This window comes from Pipistrellus hanaki, assembly GCF_964339955.1.
Source record: "Pipistrellus hanaki genome assembly, chromosome: 9".
Classification (NCBI taxonomy): Eukaryota; Metazoa; Chordata; class Mammalia; order Chiroptera; family Vespertilionidae; genus Pipistrellus; species Pipistrellus hanaki.
Window position 1 is genome coordinate 40,957,240 of NC_140511.1, and position 19,588 is coordinate 40,976,827.

At 41.5% G+C, this 19,588-nt stretch overlaps 1 protein-coding gene and 1 pseudogene across 3 annotated transcripts in view; one reads left to right on the forward strand and one right to left on the reverse strand.

The window, feature by feature from the left end:
• Positions 1 to 19,588, reverse strand: part of UVRAG (UV radiation resistance associated) — a 262,695-nt gene that overhangs the window by 9,584 nt on the left and 233,523 nt on the right. The gene's annotated exons all lie outside the window — the stretch shown is intronic.
• Positions 5,814 to 6,605, forward strand: LOC311627238 (large ribosomal subunit protein uL15-like; annotated as a pseudogene). Its single transcript has one exon. The product of its transcript is annotated as a large ribosomal subunit protein uL15-like (transcript).

Below are 19,588 nucleotides of genomic sequence, written 5' to 3' on the forward strand. Positions count from 1 at the left end.
GTGGTTGCTGTGATTATTATTAGCTTCCACGGGCTTCGGATTCCCAAAGTATTTTACAGAAGGGATAACTGAGGTGCAAAGACATGTGTGTCTTGGGCAGAAACATAGGGTGATGGGTAGCAGAGGAAAGACTAGAATCTAGAGCTCCTTCCTGCTATCGTTTTCCCTACACAGAACCCTGGCTAAACAGGAACAGTCGGAACTCTTCCCACCCACCCCCATCTCCACTCTGTGCACCAGGGAGCTAGCTGCAAGAAGCAGATAAAGAATGAAGGGTAGTGTAGGAGTTTTGGAGAAGTACTAAATCAATCAAAAAGAGTTATTCTGCCCAATGTGAAACTTCATTCCATTTTTTCTTTTCTTTTTTTCTTGAGGACCTGGGGTGGGGAAAGCTTTGGATAAAATAGAAATGTTCAAACTGCCTCTATTTACACGATCTACCAAATGCTTAGGGACTATAAGAACTTCCCAGAATCCTTTGTGGTACATTCCAGTTGTCCCCAAACCCCTGATGCATCATTTTTTCTGCATGAATTTAGCTTCAGGGGGGAGAGTTTTTGTAAGAGGCAGAATTTCTCTATTTCCCCAGCGTCACCGAGGAGAACCACGTTCGAACTTTTATAGCCTTTACACAAATACCTGCCAGGAAGGCAACCTGGAGACAACAGAACCCCGCTCGTTCCCCTCTATCATCCTTGCCCCCACAACTTTCTCCTCCTCTTTCTTTCTTTGCTGGTTCTGCTGCTTAAAGCTACAGCCTCTTTTTTATTCAGAAGGGATTGGGAGAGAGCAAACAAGATAAGCGAGCACTGGTCCAAAATGTGTTCTCATTTCCACACCTCCCATAAGTAATATTCCAGAACTCCATGTGCAACTCCATCATTACAAAACATAGAAACTGTGAAGCACATCATTTCCCTGAACCTGTTTCTTCTTCTGTAAATCGGGTATACCCACCCAACAGCTGTTATTGTTGGGTGGGTATACCCAAGAGTTAAATGAGATATACAACTAAAATTCTTAGTACAATGAGTAGGTACTCTATAAATTATGGTTAAGAATTAAAACAGTAACAACTAATATTATGAAGTACTACGGGGTAAGAAAGTACTCTCAACAACTTTATACATGGTCTCATTTAATCCTCACTTCTCTTATGAATTGTGAACAGGTATTTCATTTTACAAATGAGGAAACGGAGGCATAGAGATAATTTAACAAAGGCAGACTGATTAAATAAATGTTAGTTCCTTTCTCTCCCAGGTCCTGGGACTGCCACCTGTCAGAATAATTTTTAGGTCAAATGTCTTGGGAATCTTTCCTTCTCTCCTACTTTATATTATATGAAGTTCGTGTGGCGTTTCCGGCTTCCTAAGACTCGTTAGGCTGTTATAGGAATACTGATGCATTTAAGCACGCATGATGAACAGAAACACTTTCTGACACAAAATGATATACACGTGGAGACTTGAGGGGGAAATAAAATAAAGGGAAAACAAAAACTTCCCACGTCAAGCAAGTTCCTGACGCGGGGGTGCATTCGGAGCTGTGTGAGAAGATTTTTTCCTGTTCTCTTTCAGTCACTGTGCTTGTGTTATCTGTCTACCAGCAGGTCTCACTCTGTAAAGTATTAGGAAAGAGTACACTCTGCAGTCTCAAATATGTGTCTTTCCCTCCTACAAAATGTTTCCTCTGAGGAACATTGCTAGATCGCAGCTGGTCAAGATGCTAAATCTTTGACGGTCTGGATCCTGGCCAGAACCTACAGCCACAACTCCATGAAATAAGAATTCTTAAAAAGAAAAAAGAAAAAAAACCCACAACAACCCTTTAGACAACATTTGATCTTCTTTCTCCCCTTGTAGCAAACGATGACCTCATGGCAGCGAGACCTCTACACGGAGGTGTTTAAGTTGGTTTACCGCCATCAGAAATGTTTGAAGCTCTAGGTATGAGTCCACGCCAATATCATGTCAACTGTGCTAAAAAGCAATAATAGTTTCTCACCTTCTTAAAGATTACTGCTTAAATAATGCAGAGCAGCGGCAGGGCTGTGCAGGCTGCCAAAAGCAGGTTGCCAAGGCAAAGCCGAGGTAGAATTACGTCTTTTGGCAGCTAAGAAATTATGACATAAAGTTAGTTTTTTCAAAAAACAACCTCCATAAATTAGGCTACTATCCTTTTTCAAAATCCAACCATGGCTGGGATTTATCTTTCCCCTTTCTCTCTCTCTGATCAAGTAGAAGCACAGAGCCTCCTTTCGGGAAAGCCAAGTTGAACGGCTAGATCTTATCTCCCAGGAGGTAGCTGCGGGTTAATAGTTTTAAGCAGGCAGTATCCTGGGCTCAGGCGAGCAGCCCAAAGCCCTCTCACCGTTACCAGATAAGTGAAAGTGCTTAATCTCTGCCCTGGATGTGAACAAAAACAAGAAACAAAATAAAAATAGAAGCGATCTTAGGCCAAAAGCATTGGCTGAATCCTGTGCCAATGGTCACTTTCCCCCCCTGGGCTCAGCTTGAAAGGTTTCCTGCCAAAGTCTGACTAAATAAAAACAGTTTAAAAAGGTCTAAAGGAACAAGGGAGCCTTTACATTTTCTGTAAACCGAGTGCTGATGGAAAGGCGGATTCTGAAGGACAAAGTTCCAGAGGCAAAGGATGAAACAAGCAGCTGAAGCAACCCCTCTCCCTGGGCCTGTGATGTGAGGGCCACCACCGACCCTCCTTAGCCCTGGGCAGCAGGGCCCTGTTTGGAAGAGCGGCTCCAGCATAAGCCAAGAGACGAGGCTAAGGGTCCCCACAGCCAGGAGGCCTATCGGGAAGCCAGGCTCAAGGCTGAGCTCCCTGGGATCAGGGAATAGATCCTCCAAAGCAGGGGTCCTCAAACTTTTTAAAGTGGGGGCCAGATCACGGTCCCTCAGAGAGCTGGAGGGCCAGACTATATGAACTACTAATTCCTACTGTAACACCTCGGCTGTGCTCACTGCCCAAAAAACCTGGCGGGCCGGATCAGACTCCTCTGCGGGACGCATGTGGCCCGCGGGCCGTAGTTTGAAGACCCCTGCTCCAAAGAGACAAAAGAGGCCCATGGGGGTGGGCAAGTCAACCTCTTTTCCCATTAGCTTTCACTTTAAGGAATCATCATACAGCCCAAGCTGGTTTGCTGTGGTTAGAGTGTCAGTCCATAGGCTGAAGAGTCCTAGATTTGATTCCAGTCAAGGGCACATACCTTGGTTGCAGGCTCAATCCTGAGTCCTGATCGAGGCATGTGTGGGAGGTAACCAATCAACATGTCTCTCTCACATCGATGTTTCACTCTCTGTCTCTCCCCCTCCCTTGCATTCTCTCTAAAAATCAATGAAAAAATTATATCCTTGGGATTAACAAAACAAAACAAAACAAAACAATCATCATACAATGAGTCTATGGACAGAGTCAGGCAAAAAACAAGACGAGGGCTGTAAAATGGTCTGTAAAACAGAGAGATGCCAGGGATGGAACCTGGGAATGTCTGGACAGCAATTAAGGCAGGGGAGTAAAAAAGTGTTTATGCTGAAAACTAGGAAAAAAATAATAACTTTGCCAGGGAAATAGTAATCTCACAGAGCCCAGCCCCAAAAAGAACTCTATAGGGAAATTAAAACCTCAGTCAGGAAATGCTTTCGAACTTAAAGGGTTGATTGCAAAGAGGATCACAGGAAGCTTTGGACTCCCGAGGCCAATGACAGAGGCTGTGAAATGCAGTCTGTGAAAGACCTGCTGAAGCTGAGCTGCCACCATGCTAATGAGCTCTGCCCTGCGCACGGGGCTTCAGTTGAGTGTTATTTTCAAAGAAAAATGGATAGCTCTGCCACCATTTTGGGATATGCTGGAGGCCTTCGGAAGAAGTGCTTGAATTACATTTTAAAAATTTTGTTTTATTTGATTGATTGAGAGAGAGAGAGAGAGAGAGAGAGAGAGAAACATAGATTTGTTGTTCCACTTGCTGATACATTCATTGGTTGATTCTTTATATGTGCCCTGACCGGGGATTGAATTTGCAACCTTGGCATATTGGGATGATACTCTAATCAACGGAGCACCCGTCCAGGGCCATTTAGCCATCATTTAATCATTGCTTAATAAGAGATTTGAGGGTCTCGATATAACATCTTGGGAACCTAATCTTATGTAGTCCTCTACCCCCCCAAAAGAGGTGCAATATAAAACTGTGTACAGATTAACAGGACATTTGGGTATCCTCCCCAAAATGTACACACACTTTTAACAGCTGATTTCTATTACATTTCATTTAATTTTTATTTAAAAAAATGTGTTTTATTGATTTTTTACAAAGAGGAAGAGAGAGGAATAAAGAGTTAGAAACATCGATGAGAGAGAAACATCGGTCAGCTGCCTCTTGCACACCTTCTACTGGGGATGTGCCCGCAACCAAGGTACATGCCCTTGACAGGAATTAAACCTGGGACCTTCAGTCCACAGGCCAGCGCTCTATCCACTGAGCCAAACTGGTTTCAGCTTTCTATTACATTTTAAAAATGAAATGTACTTTAACCCTTTGCACTCCGCTGTCCCCTCTCAGGAGACATCGGAATTCTAGCATATCATTCGGATGTCCCCTCTCAGGGGACATTGCAGTTTATTAGTGATTACGGGGAATTGAGTTAATTCAATGCACGTTTCGCAAAGTAGCATCGAGTAGCTGGTAGCCAATGTCCAGAATGGTTCGGAGTGCAAAGGGTTAATACAGCAGCAGCCAACCTTTTGGATCTCACAAACCACTAGTGGTCCATTGACCAGCAGTTGATGACTGCCACCTTAATAATTTTCAGGGGACACCCTATATTAACAATTAAATTATTTATTTCCTTATTCAAATGCAAATTGAGAGTACTATGCATAATGCACTGTGCACTAGACATTACTATATCTTGGATACAACAATGATTGAGAAAAAAGCCATGGTTCCTGCTTTTATGGAGCTTACACCACTGTGGGAGAGGACAGACATTTGTCAACAAAATTACAAACGTCAATGCACAATGACCACCTCTAACACTGCCATGCAGGAGAGAACATGGGTTAAGAAGGCCTATAACAGAACTGACGCAGGGAGGCCGAGATTAGAAGGGGTAGTAGAATCCTTCACCGGGTGAAGAATGGATTAGTGGGTGGGAGCATCTTCTGGGCAAAGGGAACGATGCCCTATGTCACAAGACAGAACACGGTGTGAGGACCCAAAAGGTCATCAAGTGAAGAACATGGAAGACAATGAAGCTGGAGAAGAAAACAAGGTATGGACCATGCAGCGGCCCACAGGCCATGTAAGCACTTTTCTCCACATCTAAGTCGTTAAGTGTTTTAGGCTAGGTGTGGCAGTGGGGAGGGAGAGAGGGAAAGTGCGCTCTGGCTGAAGTTGGAGGACAGACTGGAGGCGGATGCTGGCGGACCACTGGCTGTGTAGTAGTTTAAGTGAGAGATCCTGGCGTGGACCAGAGTGGACATGCAGAGATATGAACAGACATCAGGGGTAATCAGCAGGTATCGCTAAGGTTGAGAGGGAAAGTGAGGATTAGGCCTGGCTTCCGGGCCAGTGTAAAAGAATAGATGGAGATTCCTTTGCTGAAAACTGAGGCCTGGAGGACCAGGGGGCTGAAAAAATGGACTCAAAGAATGTGTTGTGAGAACATCCAGGAGGCAGTTGGAATAGAGCACTGATATCAGAAAAGACATCTAGGTTGGTGATTGCACACTTGTGCTTTATTTCAATATGGGGACAATCAAAATGACAACTGTCACCCCAAATAAAGAAAAAAAAAAAAAAAAAAAGAGGGCCTGGCTTTTGCAGCTCGGCCACCAACATGCCATCCAGACTGAGGAAGACCCGAACACTTGGGGGCCACGTGAGCCATGGCCCCGGCCGCATCGGCAAGCACAGGAAGGGTGTGTGTGTGTGGTAATGCTGGTGGCTCGCGTCATCACAGGATCACCTTTGACAAATGTCACCCAGGTGACTTTGGGAAAGCTGGTGTGAGGCATTACCACCTAAAGGAGAACCGGAGCTCCTGCCCAACCGTCAACCTGGATAAACTGTGGGCCCTGGTCAGCGAGCAGACGGGGAAAGGCTGTCAAAAGCAAGACTGGAGCTGCTCCTGTCGCTGTGGTGCGGTCGGGCTACTGCAGCGTTCTGGGGAAAGGAAAGCTCCCTCAGCCTGTCATTGTGAAGGCCAAGGGCTCCAGCAGAAGAGCCACGGAGAGGAGGAAGGGTGCTGGTGGGGTCTGTGTCTGGTAGCTTGAAGCTACATGGAGGGAAGGTCATTAAAACGTCCACAAGAAAGGAAAAAAAAAGAGGGCCTGGCACTGAGCCTGGGGGGGCTCTAGATTTCCATGATGAGGCAGAAAATGATGTACACGAGATAAGGAGAAGCAGTCAGGGAGGCATGAAGAGAACAAGGAGAGGGTTATAATAACAGGGTTCCTTTTCTGGAACCAGAAGATGCCGAACGGCCCCTTGTGTAAAACAGTTTAATCTTAAAATTATTATGAGTGGCTGCACTGAGGAACAGTTAAAACGGGGGCCCTAAAGCTGTTCTGCCTAGGCTCAGATCTTAGCTCCCCTGCTTGATGGCTATGTCACCTTCAAGTTACTTTAACCTTCCCGTGCCTCAGTTTCCTCATTTATAAGATGTCAGAGGATAATGGGTCTTAATTCACAGGGTTGTTGTGAGGATTAAATGAATTAATGAAATAATATGTTCAAAATGCCTGGGAGACTACCGTAGCTGATTTACAGTAACAGTCAGAGGACTTAGCTATAATGGCATTACTTATTATTATACATTGTTATCCACTAGCAAAAGAGTCACTGAACAAGCATCAACCCCAAAGTTGAAACACAGGGAATTTATCTAAATTGAGCTTAAACTCAAGGTCACACTGAAGCAGCCAGTGGCCACGTTGAATGCTGCAAACCTGTGTCAGCTTTTGGTGGGCAAAGACCCTATCACTAGAGCCTTCTTGAAACTTAAGAGGACAGTGCTTTAGGCCTAGAAGGATGCTTATCTGCTGATAAAGAATCCCCCCTGGAAAACACTTAGTACAGGACACATAAGTGGCTTTTCTGCTAATTCCTTCCCTCCATTCGTTTAAGTATGCCCATCTTCCAAAGCCAAATTCAAGTCCTACCTTCTTCATTAACCCTTCAAACATGCCAATCTAAAGTGATCTCTTTGAACTCTAAATAGCTACACTACTTATGATTATACCATCCAACTGATGCTTAATATAATCCCTGACATTTCTGTACATATTCCAGCAGACGTCACCCTCACTGCCTGGCAGTCTGGGAGGCTCTGGGGAGAAAGAGGTGAATAAAATAAGGTTTCTGTCGTTAGGGAGTTCCCACTTGGTAGTAGAGAAGACAGAGTTCATCAACAGCCAGAACACCACAGTGCTTGGTATACAATGTCCATTTTGCATATTTTGGTGGAGAAGGGAGCCAGAAATCTTAAGAACTCACCAGAGGAGGTCATATTTAATTGGTGCCTGAGTAAGGGGAAACGGGGCCGGGCTGTGAGTGTGTGGGGAGCGGGGATAATAAGAAACAAAGAGAAGGATATTGAAGGCGGAACAAAACACAGTGTGCGTGCAGTCCAACTGTGGAGCCCAGGCTTGTAAACACGGCCTGGGAGGGACCTGGTCTTCTTCAATTTCTCTGCAGCCCACGTTTCTACTTTCTAACCTAATGCAGTGCAGCGCACACAGGAGATATGGAGCGAATATACTTGTTTTATGGGTAAATGGATTTAATTAGCTGTACTCAAAAGGTATTGTTTTTTATTTCTTTTGGCAAGGAGTTGAGAAAACATTCAGTTAACGTTAAAAAGAGCACTACAGGGTTACTTCTAACAGGGAAACAAAACTATCTAAAGACATGGTTATAGTAAATCTAAATGAGGAAATATTATGTAGCCATTAAAATGATATTAAAAAGTTTTTAATGCGTTGGTAAAAGCCTTAAGGTTTGATATACCAAAAAAGCAGTATACACAACTACAACAATAGTGCTGTCCAATACGGTAGCCACTAGCCACAGGTTACTGAGCACTGCCATGTGGCTACTTGGATTTGTGATGTGCCATTAAGTGTAAAATAGACACTGGATTTAGGAAGCATAATGTAAAAAAAGAAATGTGAAGCATTTTAATAATCATTTCAAAAACACTGATTACAGGTTGACAATTTATTATTTTATCGGGATTAAATGAAATGTATTATTAAAATTAATTTACCTATTCCCTTTTATCTTTTTTCAATGTGGCTGCCAGAAACTTAAAAGCAACACATGTGGCCCAGACTGTATTTCTACTGAACGGCACTGGCATAGAGATCTCAACTCCTCTGTATGAGAGACACACAGGAAACTAACCCAACGGCGGCTTTTCTCCCTGGATTGTGGTTTTCCCCTCTTCTATATATTTTTTACGTCTTCCAAATTTTATTCATTAGGCACATATTACCATATAATCCAAAGGAATGAAAAGAAAGAAAGAAGACACAAATGAAAACGAAGAGAAAAAGATCTGGGTTTGGCGCAAAGATGCGGTTGCTGGAGGCTGAGGAAAGAAGCCCAGGGATACCCCAGTGACTCTGTCGCTGGTGGAGGGTTAGCTCACAAAGGATGCTGGCCAGCTGTTCTTCATCCGAACTGGAGACAGAAAAAAGCGGAAATGGGTGTTAACGGCAGGAGGGGGCCTGCAAGTTAAATATAGGGAAGAATTTCCTGGAGCGAGGGTGTTTAAACTCTGGAATGAGTTATGGAAGAAGCCTGGTCCCCCAAGGTCTTCTAAAACACTGCAGATGCCCGTATGCCTTGTGTGTTCCTGTCTAGAGGCAACGGGATGGCCTGTCAAGGTTTCTTCTAAAATAGCTATCTTCCAGTAAATAATCCCAATAAAACTTTCTTTTTCGTTTATTTTTGACCAGGCTTCACTTTTGCTATCCAGGACGCCAGCCTGTAAGAAGCACCTTGAGAGGCCGGTGTATCTGCTCCAGCTGCCTTAAGTAGGGCTCTTGAGACTTCAAAGACAGCGCCATTTGATCTAAATTTAAAAACCAACATTAGCTAGACAACATGTTTTTCAAGTCCCTCAGGGGTCACCTGCCAGAAACTAGTTCTGAATTCAGACTCAGCATGATGGGGAGAAGGGAAGGGGAGAGACTTGCTTTTTTTTTTTTTTTTTTTAAATTTAAATATATTTTATTGATTTTTTTTACAGAGAGGAAGAGAGAGGGATAGAGAGCTCGAAACGTCGATGAGAGAGAAACATCAACCAGCTGCCTCCCGCACCCCCCGCCCCCCCCCCGCCCCCCCCCCCCCCCCCCCCCCGCCCCACGGGGGATGTGCCTGCAACCAAGGTACATGCCCTTGACCGGAATCGAACCTGGGACCTTTCAGTCCGCAGACCGGCGCTTTACCACTGAGCCAAACCAGTTTCGGCCGAGACTTGCTTTTTAAAAGGGAGGCTTTTAAAAACTGTTCATGCCGGACACTGCCTTCTTGTCAAAGGTGAGTATCTGGCTTAAAAGCAGAACTATGATATTGTTACCCTCTGTAGGCTGGCTTACTTGCTGTAGGTTTTCCTCATTCTCACTTTACTCAAAAAAACCATTTTCTTAAAACATGCCAAAGTTCTTAGTTACTTATTTGTTTATTTAAATATGCTATTGAGCCTGATTCTATTTATAAGAAGGAATGGAAGGCTAGGTCAGCAGAAGCACCATCTAAAGATTTTAGCCCTGCCAAAACCGGTTTGGCTCAGTGGATAGAGTGTCGGTCTGTGGACTGAAAGACCCAGGTTTGATTCCGGTCAAGGGCATGTACCTTAGTTGCGGGCACATCCCCAGTAGGGGGTGTGCAGGAGGCAGCTGATCGATGATTCTCTCTCATCGATGTTTCTAATTCTCTATCCCTCTCTCTTCCTCTCTGTAAAAAATCAATAAGATATATTTAAAATAAATAAATAAATATTTTAGCCCTGAGGTGAGATGACTACACATAAAGCCACTAGTTCCTTCTCCCAGTCACATCATTCAACTTTAGAAGGAATCTGGAGGTACCATCCAGCAAGCCAAGGTCACTTTTCACATGCTCTGTCCTCAATAAGCTCAATGAAACTGATACGGTCTCCATACAAATAGCACACTTGGCTCATCAACATCAAATGAGTCAGGCCACAGTTGACCCTCATCACTGGAACAGACTGTCCGCTGAAGCTGGGTCTCAGCTTGAAGTCCCACATGACAGAAGGAGTGAACAATGCATAGGAATATTTCTGCACGTTACATCCTTCAAAATATTTAGCTTGCCTTATCTACTCATTTAGATTATAAACCAAACAACTGTCAACTAGGAAAAGACACGGCCAATCTTACACTCTGGAATCTTCTTTCGTCCCTTGAATAGTGCTATATGCAGAGGAGACACTTAATGAATTGTTAAATACATGAATAATACTTAGCAATACTTTCTGTAGTCCTTTTTAGTTTATAAGCCCCTTAGACAGACGTTATCTCATTTGCTTCATACAACTATGCTTGGGAAATAGGGCTGGTGCTATTAACTCTATTTTTAAAAATGGATACTCAAAATGATTTATGAAAATTAAATGACAGAGTTGAAGTTAGAGCCTACATTTTTAGGTTCCCAAATCCAGTGCTCCCTCCACTATACCACACTCCCTTGTTGCTAGACAGTTTAAGCTTTATAGGAGGGAAAGATTAAACTTAGAACAAAAAAATTACATGTATAAAGCAGGCCAGATGGCTTTGAAATCTTGCTTTCATCATGCCTTAATTTGAAAAAAGAACATGAAGTCCAAGGAAGATAAACACTAAGGGTAATCATTTTCTTAGGACAGCCATGTGCTTCCTTTAGTTTTCTTGTTTCTTAACTAATGGAATTAAAACAGAATTATTTGTGTTTCTTCTGGTCTTAAAAGTTCTTAAATGTGTCACAAAGTTTAGGACTCTTCGTTCTCTATCTCTCTGAGATAAGTGGTGTAGGACACGCTACTAAAAATGCTTTCACCAGAGCTGCTGCCTTGATTTTGCAATGCGTGTATTTGACTTTGGTGGGCTACTCTGTGGAAGGTAACAGGCATTAGAGGGCCTGGGAAGCACAGAGAAAGAAAAGAATGATCACTAGCTACCCTGTTTCCCTGAAAATAAGACATCCTCCGAAAATAAGACCTACTTACAGGTTTCCTTCTAAGTGAAATATAAGGCATCCCCCTGAAAATAAGGCCCCCCCCCCCCTCCCCTAGGCTAAACATGAGAGATTTGGTCCACTGATACTGAGAGAAATGGAGTCACAAGAAATTCACCAGGAAATTCAGGAGGATTGTGATGATGATGTTCCAGAAGAGGATGACATGATTGTCATTGAATAAATGAATAAATTCTTGATACTGTAGGATTCACAGTTTGTGTTGACAACTACCATACTACCGTACCGTATACAGGTAATAAATTTCCTTTATTTTCATTTAACAATAAATGTGTACCGTGTTCTTCTTCATGGAAAAATAAGACATCCCCTGAAAATAAGACCTAGCACATCTTTGGGAGCAAAAATTAATATAAGACACTGTCTTATTTTCGGGGAAACCGGGTAATAAGGTCTACCTGGTATGGTCAAAAGAACATGGGACCAGGAGTCAGACAGTCTGGGTTTCTGGACCCTGTTCCATCACTTATTACCATGTGATCTTGGCAAGTCACTTCACATGTCTAAGTCTCAGCTTCCTTATCAGAGATCATCATCCTTGCTCTCCCTCACAGGATTGCTGCATGCTTAAATAAAAACATGGAAACTTTTGCAAAGAAGAAACTTTTATTATGCAAAACTTCTAATGACTGAGAGTTACCTAAGAAGGTAGGTACCCAGGAGAGTAGGTAGGTAAACAGATTTGTAGGATACTTATCTCTAAGGCTTCTAAAGGGCCTTAAAAGGACTAGGAGAAAGTGAGGAGATGGTGAATATTTGGTAGTCTCCTTACAAATAGATATAGAATATGGCTCTTACTAGTAGTTATTCAAATATTTGACCAAGAGCCATATTCTCTATCTATTTGTAAGGGGATGAATGCATATTTTAAAGGAAAAACAAAACACCTTTAACAAAGAATGGATTTAATTCTTACAATAGACAATAGCTATGATTCACTTATCTGTTAGATATTTATAATAATAGCTACACTGTACTCAGTACTACTATGTACCAGGCAGGATGCTAGGTATTCACACACTTAATCTCTATGATTAAACCCTATCAGGGATGCACTATTTTAAGCTGATAGCTCCAACGTGCCTGAGGTCACAGACACAGTAAGTGGTGGAAGTGGTATTCAAACCCAGAGCCTTTACCTGCTCTTTACACCTGGGCAACTTGTTTCCTTAACGTGCTCTGCCCCGTACCCCAAGCTTCACATGTCCAAATCCTTCTAGTGGTCCCAGCCCACTCAACTCTCTCTCCTTAGTGAAGGTTTAGCCAATTCTCACCCACACCCCTCACCAGGAAGGAAATTACTTCCCTTGAAAGTTGTAGGTGACTTATCTACCTTTGTTATAGCACTTCACACTTTCTATTTTTCTATTGTCTGTTCCTATTTCATTGCCTAAGTTAGACTATAAACTCCTCACATGCAAGTTCAGGGAGCATGTTCCATGAACAGAGCCGGATTCATCCACATGCTCATTGCTTACCAAGCTCCTGTTTCCTCAGTGCCAGGCTGGAACCCCAGGATGAGTAAGACGGTTCCTAGCCTCCAACTGCTCAAAAGCTGAGTGGGTAAGACTTGGTAGGAGAAGTGGACCTAAGCCACTGAGGGAATACATATATATCTCTGCGTCTGTCCCTGTGCCTGGTGAATGAGTGAATAAGTGAGGTAGGATATGAGCTGAAGTGAGAGCAACATCTGGAGGAAGGCAGGGACAGGCTATTTAGGTAATGGGAAGTTGTCTGAGAAAAGAACTAAGGTCCCAATAAATTCAATAAAGAGGAAACAACTGAGGTCAGAAGTGACTGTTGAGACTGGGTGAGAGAGCAGTGAAGAGACACTATCGAGGGGCTGTCCCAGTTCCTGGGTCCTGGGCCCAGCACACAGCCTGTCACAGCAACCTCAGCATCTCTTCCACTTGGTTCCTCATCGCCCCTCAGCCATCGAGGGCAGCTCGCATGCACTTTCCTCCCTGACCAGGGCTCAGCACTAGCACCAGCTGTGCATGTGCATTCTAATTGAATCTTAGACCACTTAGTAGTAAAAACAAAAGAAAAACGGGATGATTAAGTGCCACATTGGTGGCTTCTAACCAAAATACTCAAGAGTACAAGCCCTGAGCTGAAATGCTGCTTTTAAAAATTGTGTTGCTTGGACGTTACAAGGGGGTTAGTCATCCTAGGATGAGAAAATGGGGATTCCTTCTGGAAAGCACTTGCACAAAGCAGTGGGCCCCAGGGCACAGTGTTTGTAAGGAAGAGGGGCTACTTGTAGGATTAATCTTGGTATTAGATAAGAATTACATAACGTGAAAGAAAAAGAGGAATTTTAATCACACTATCTTTTCTTTAAAAAAACAAAACAAACCATCACATAACTTTGAAGCTTGCCACTCAGAGGGTTCCAGTGCCTGCGCTGGTCCTCCCTCAGAAATCCTCGGCCCTGAAAGAACATACAGCAATCGCCTCCACAGAGACCCATCTGTGAACGGCAACAACCCACAGAAAATGGCAATGTTTTCTTTTACGGAAGATGTCAGAGGCTCCCTCAGGAACGGGAGTTTTTTTACCCTTTGCCCTAAGGAGCACAGGCTGGGGGTGGGGGGTGGGGGTAGGGGGAGGGTAACTCCTCCATCCCTGGCTGCGCTTGGAGAGGCTCACATTTCCTCTGAGGCTAAAGGGCTTGTTCCAGCTTTGTTTAGATTTGTAACTTCCCGCCTGCCTTCCTGCAGCGGTCTTTATGTGGGATCATTATGTAGCATTCACTTTGCAGGACTTAGGTAGCATCAATCCTGGTAGCCCATTTTTCATTAGAGCACCATAAAGTGGTACCATGCTGAAGTGGTAATGTGCTTGGCACTGTTGGCATGGAGGGGTACTGCATAAATGTGTGAATCTGTGGCTTAATGGTTTTTTTACACCAGTGCCAGGAGACCTAGATTCTAGTTATATTATTAGAGGCTCATGGGTCAACCGTTCTTGGAAAGTTACTTAATTTCTCTGTGCCTTAGAAATGCAAGTTGTGGAAATTACAGTGTTCCAGGAGGAGAAAGGCAGGCAGGTTGCAATGATGGAGCATTTCTATGGAAGCATTTTGGGTAAATTTTATAAAAATATTTCAGAAGAAAAGGATTTAATTTCTGAAATTCTAGTAATTTGCTGTGATTTTGTTTCTTGTTTTAAATATTCACTCCCCCACCCTAATTTTGCATTTGCAGTTCATAATCTTTTCCTTGAAAAGGGTTCCTAAGTTGTATAAGCCCCTATTACCACAAAATCCATATTCTCTCAATCCTAACATGAATTTACATTCCAGTCAGGGTAGTCTGTTATTTGCCAATAAAACTACTATGCCTTTTCCAATACTGTTCCCTCCATGTGAGGGGTGGAGTGCGGATCACCACAGGAGAGAAGGAAGGACAGAAGAACAGTGAATGTCGTGACTCTGAGCCAGGAATTATTATATGAGAAAGAAAAATTATAGGCAAGTCTCATCTCAGTTCACAAATGTAGATTTCTTTAAATATTAGCAAGTCAAATCTAATAATATAGGCAAAAATAATATATCATTATTAGGTAGAGTTTATCCCAGGAGAAAGAGATGGTTTAATGTTAGAGGATATATTAATACTTATTAGCACATAGTAACGAAGAACAAATATAGCATTATTTCAATAGATTTAGAATAAGCATTTGATAAAATTCAAAATACACATTTATGATTAAAAAAACATGAATAGAAAAGGCACTTCCTTTTGTTAATAAAATACTTATGTTGTAACCTGCAATAAGTAGATATAATACCTAATGGTGATAAGTTAGAAGCATTCTCTTTAAAATCAAGAATAAGACAAGGGTATCCATAGTCACTGCTCCTCTTCTATAATAAAATGTAAGACAATAAAAAGTAATGACAGTTGTAAAAATAGAGAGGAAGAAACAACACCATTATTAAAAAACAACAACAACAACAACTATATACACAGAAAATCCAAAAAAATCTAAGACAATCTATTGTACTTAATGTTAGCAAGGCTGCTGGATAAACTTGAAATACAAAAATCAGTGGTATTCCTGTATACTTGCTACAAAAAAGTTGGTTGTTGTAAAGACCTTTATGAAGGAAATTAAAATACTTTACTGAGATATGTTTAGAAAACATACAGATACCATGCTCATAGTTCAAAGACTCAATATCATAAAGCTGTCAAATTACTCAAATATAATTCATAAATCAAGAAAAGCCAAATGAATTTTGAAAAAGAACCATAAGTAGGAGCCCTGCCCTAGCAGATGATCAAGAAAGTTGGGGCTATCTTCCTATTCCCTTGCTCTGAAGGAAGGTGCTCAGTAACACTCCTGGCCTCTCTCCATCCTCTCACTCACTGGCTCGTAGAGAAGAAGGGCTTTTTATTAGCGGTGAATTTAGAGAGAAAAGTAAAACCTGAGTCTTCTTGGCTTAGCCGCATCTGGGTTGCTGCAGGAGTCATCTCCCCGCTCTCTGCAGTGAAGTCAAGGAAGGGCCTGCCTCTGCGGGGAAAGCCTAGGTTTCTCCCGTTCACACTGTGATTGTGAGGGAAGTTTAATTTTGAGTGGAGTCTTTGCAAGCTCTTCTTATTACAGATCCAAAGGCACATTTTCCAAGAGGCTTTATCAGTAACAAAACTGACATTTTGATTTCTATTAGTCTGTCTCTTGTATCTCCTGTCTCAAATTGTTCCAAATGTCAGGGGGAAGAGGGGTGCTATTTATAGGGCATCCTCAAACCTCACCAAGACTTACAGAAATTATATCTTATGATAATTAAAAGTGTGGCACTAGCCTTTGGATAGACAAAACAATGAAGCAGAATAGGGAGCTTAGAAGCACATCCCTGTGTATACTAGTAAGTGAAGCTGGCATATAAAAGAGATGGCATTATCAAACAGCAGACAAAGGACAGACTCTTCAATAATTGACACTGGGTCAATTTGCTGTTTGTATAGAGCAAGAGTCGGTGATTAATTAGGTAGTGTGTGGGTTACCTCTCTTTAAAAAAATTATTTTAGGTTATTTACCATTCTGTTACAAAAACTCTTGAATTATATACCTATTTCCAACTAGATCACACATCCCTTAAAGGTAGGACTTAAGTCTTATACTTCTTGTTATGCTCCAGACTTTACATAGTTGATGCTAACTAAATAAATGTTTGCTAACTTCTTCCTCATCATTTTAAAATTCAATTCCTATCCCTCATTCCTTAGGACACATCAACACTATGCTTTTATAATTATTTTTATATTCTGACTAGAATTCTTTAGACAGTTGTGCATTTGCTTAACAGGAGTCCTATCTAAACTCAGACATCTGGAACTTGCATTTTGAAGATCATATGAGACAAAAATTAAAAATGTCAAAGTAAAGGTTAATCATATGTGTTGTTTTCTTATTATCCTCAAGATCTATCCTTACGGCACAGAAGAAAATGAAACCAATCTTGTACCTTCCCCCCCTCAAATAGTTTTTCCATTTGACATTGCATTTTGTTCTCACCTCAAACTGGTGAAATGAACAGGGCAGCGATTACAGATGAGGAAATTACTTTCCAGAGGCAGAGCAGGTTAGAGAAAAATCGGGGATCAGAAGCCAGTGCTCCTTAGAAGACATTATGCTGTTCCAACCTGTCTAACTTTCTAAAGGCCTAATTTCCATTCTCACGATTTTTTGAGTTACTACCTATCACTAAAGATTCAAACTTCAAGAATTACTACATAGCTCGCACCAATAGCTTTCCATTTATTTAAGTCAAATGAATCACTCTAATATTTTGGCAGACTTTCCACCTTCCCTTCTTTTTAATAACATTTTAAAATTTTATTTTTTAATTATAGTTTACATTAAATATTATTATGTAATAGTTTCATAACACAGCACAGTAGTTAGACAACCATATTTAAGGTCTAACATACTTGCAAAATGTTCCCCCAATTTTCCAGTACCCACCTGGCCCATACACAATTATTATATTATTGACTATATTTCCTACGCTATACTTTTCATCCCCATGACTATTCTGTAACTACCAATTTGTAGCTCTTAATACCTTCACCTTTTTCACTCAATTCCCTAAACCTCCGCCCCTCTGGCAAGTATCAGTCTGTTCTTTGTGTCTATGAGTCTGTTTCAATTTTGTTCTTTTACTTTGTTCTTTTGATTCCACATAAGTGAAATCATACTATTTGTCTTTCTCTGACTTATTTCACTTAGTATAATACACTCCAGGTCCATCCATATGGCTGCAAATGGTAAGATTTCATTCTTTACTAAGGCAGAGCAATATTCCATTGTATATATGTACAACCACTTGTCCATTGATGGGTATTTGGGTTGCTTCCATATCTTGGCTATTATAAATAACATTGTAATCAACATAAAGGCGAGAATATTCTTTTGAATTAGTGTTTTGGGTTTCTTCGGATATATAACCCAGAAGTGGAATCACTGGGTCAGAAGGCAGTTTCATTTTCTTTTTTTCTGGAGAAATTGGCACTGTTTATTTTATAAAGTCCTCATATTCTTGGCATCCATTCTCCCCCCCCCCCCCCATTTTTTTTATTAAGGTATTATATGTTACATATCTTACCATTGTTCCCCCCCCCCCCAATACATGCCCTCTCTCCCCAGAGTTTTTCGTCTATTGGTTATGCTTATATGCATGCATACAAGTCCTTCGGTTGATCTCTTATCTCCCCCATATCTCCCTACCCTCCCCGCTGTAATTTGACAGTCTGTTTGTTGCTTTACTGTCTCTGCATCTATCTTTTTGTTCATCAGTTTATAATGTTCTTTATTATCCATAAATGAGTGAGGTCATGTTGTTTTTCTTTCATTGACTGGCTTATTTCACTCAGCATAATGTTCTCCAATACCATCCAGGTTCCTGCAAATGATAAGAATTCCTTCTTTTTATGGCAGCATAGTATTCCATTGTGTAGATGTACCATAGTTTTTGGACCCAATCATCTGCTGATGGGCACCTAGGCTGTTTCCAAATCCTAGCTATTGTAAATTGTGCTGCTATGAACATAGGGGTGCATATTTCCTTTCTGATGGGTGTTTCTGGTTTCTTAGGATATATTCCTAGGAGTGGGATTATTGGGTCAAATGGGAGTTCCACTTTCAGTTTTTTGAGGAAACTCCATACTGTTCTCCACAGTGGTTGCACCAGTCTGCATTCCCACTAGCAGTGCACGAGGGTTCCTTTTTCTCTGCAACCTCGCCAACACTTGTCGTTTGTTGATTTGTTGATGTTAGCCATTCTGACAGGTGTGAGATGGTACCGCATTGTTGTTTTGATTTGCATCTCTCAGATAATTAGTGACTTTGAGCATGTTTTCATGTGCCTCTTGGCCTTCCTTCTGTCTTCTTTTGAAAATATTCTATTTAGGTCCATTGCCCATTTTTTAATTGGATCATTTATCTTCCTATTATTTAGTTGTATAAGCTGTCTGTAGATGTTGGAGATTAAACATTTATCAGTTATAACATTTGCAAATATGTTCTCCCATACAGTGGGCTTTCTTGTTGTTTTCTGGTTGGTTTCTTTTGCTGTAAAAAGCTTTTTATTTTGATGTAGTCCCATTTGTTTATATTCTCTTTGGCTTCCATTGCTCTAGGAGCAGTATCAGTGAAGTTCTTTCCGCATATGTCAGAAATTTTGCTACCTGTGGATGCCTCTAGTATTTTTATGGCTTCCCGTCTTATGTTTAAGTTCTATATCCATCTTGAGTCTATTTTTGTGTATGGTGTAAGTTGGTGATCTAATTTCATTTTTTTGCATGTATCTGTCCAATTTTCCCAACACAATTTATTGAAGAGACTGTCTTGACTCCATTGTATGTTCATACCTCCTTTGTCAAATATTAATTGAGTATAGAGGTTTGGGTCGATATCTGGATTTATATTTTATTCCATTGATCTATATGTCTGTTCTTGTGCCAGTAGCAGGCTGTTCTGAGAACAGTGGCTTTGTAATACAGCTTGAAGCCTGGTATTGAGATCCCTCCTACTTTGCTCTTCTTACTCAGGATTGCTGTGGCTATTCGGGGTCTTTTATTGTTCCAAATGAACTTTTGGAGAGTTCTTTCTAGGTCAGTGAAATATGCCGTTGGTATTTTAATGGGGAGTGCATTGAACCTATAGATTGCTTTGGGAAGTATGGACATTTTGATGATGTTGATTCTACCAATCCATGAACATGTTATGTTCTTCCATCTGTTTACATCTTCCTCTATCTCTTTTTTCAGTGTCGTGTAGTTTTCTGCATATAGA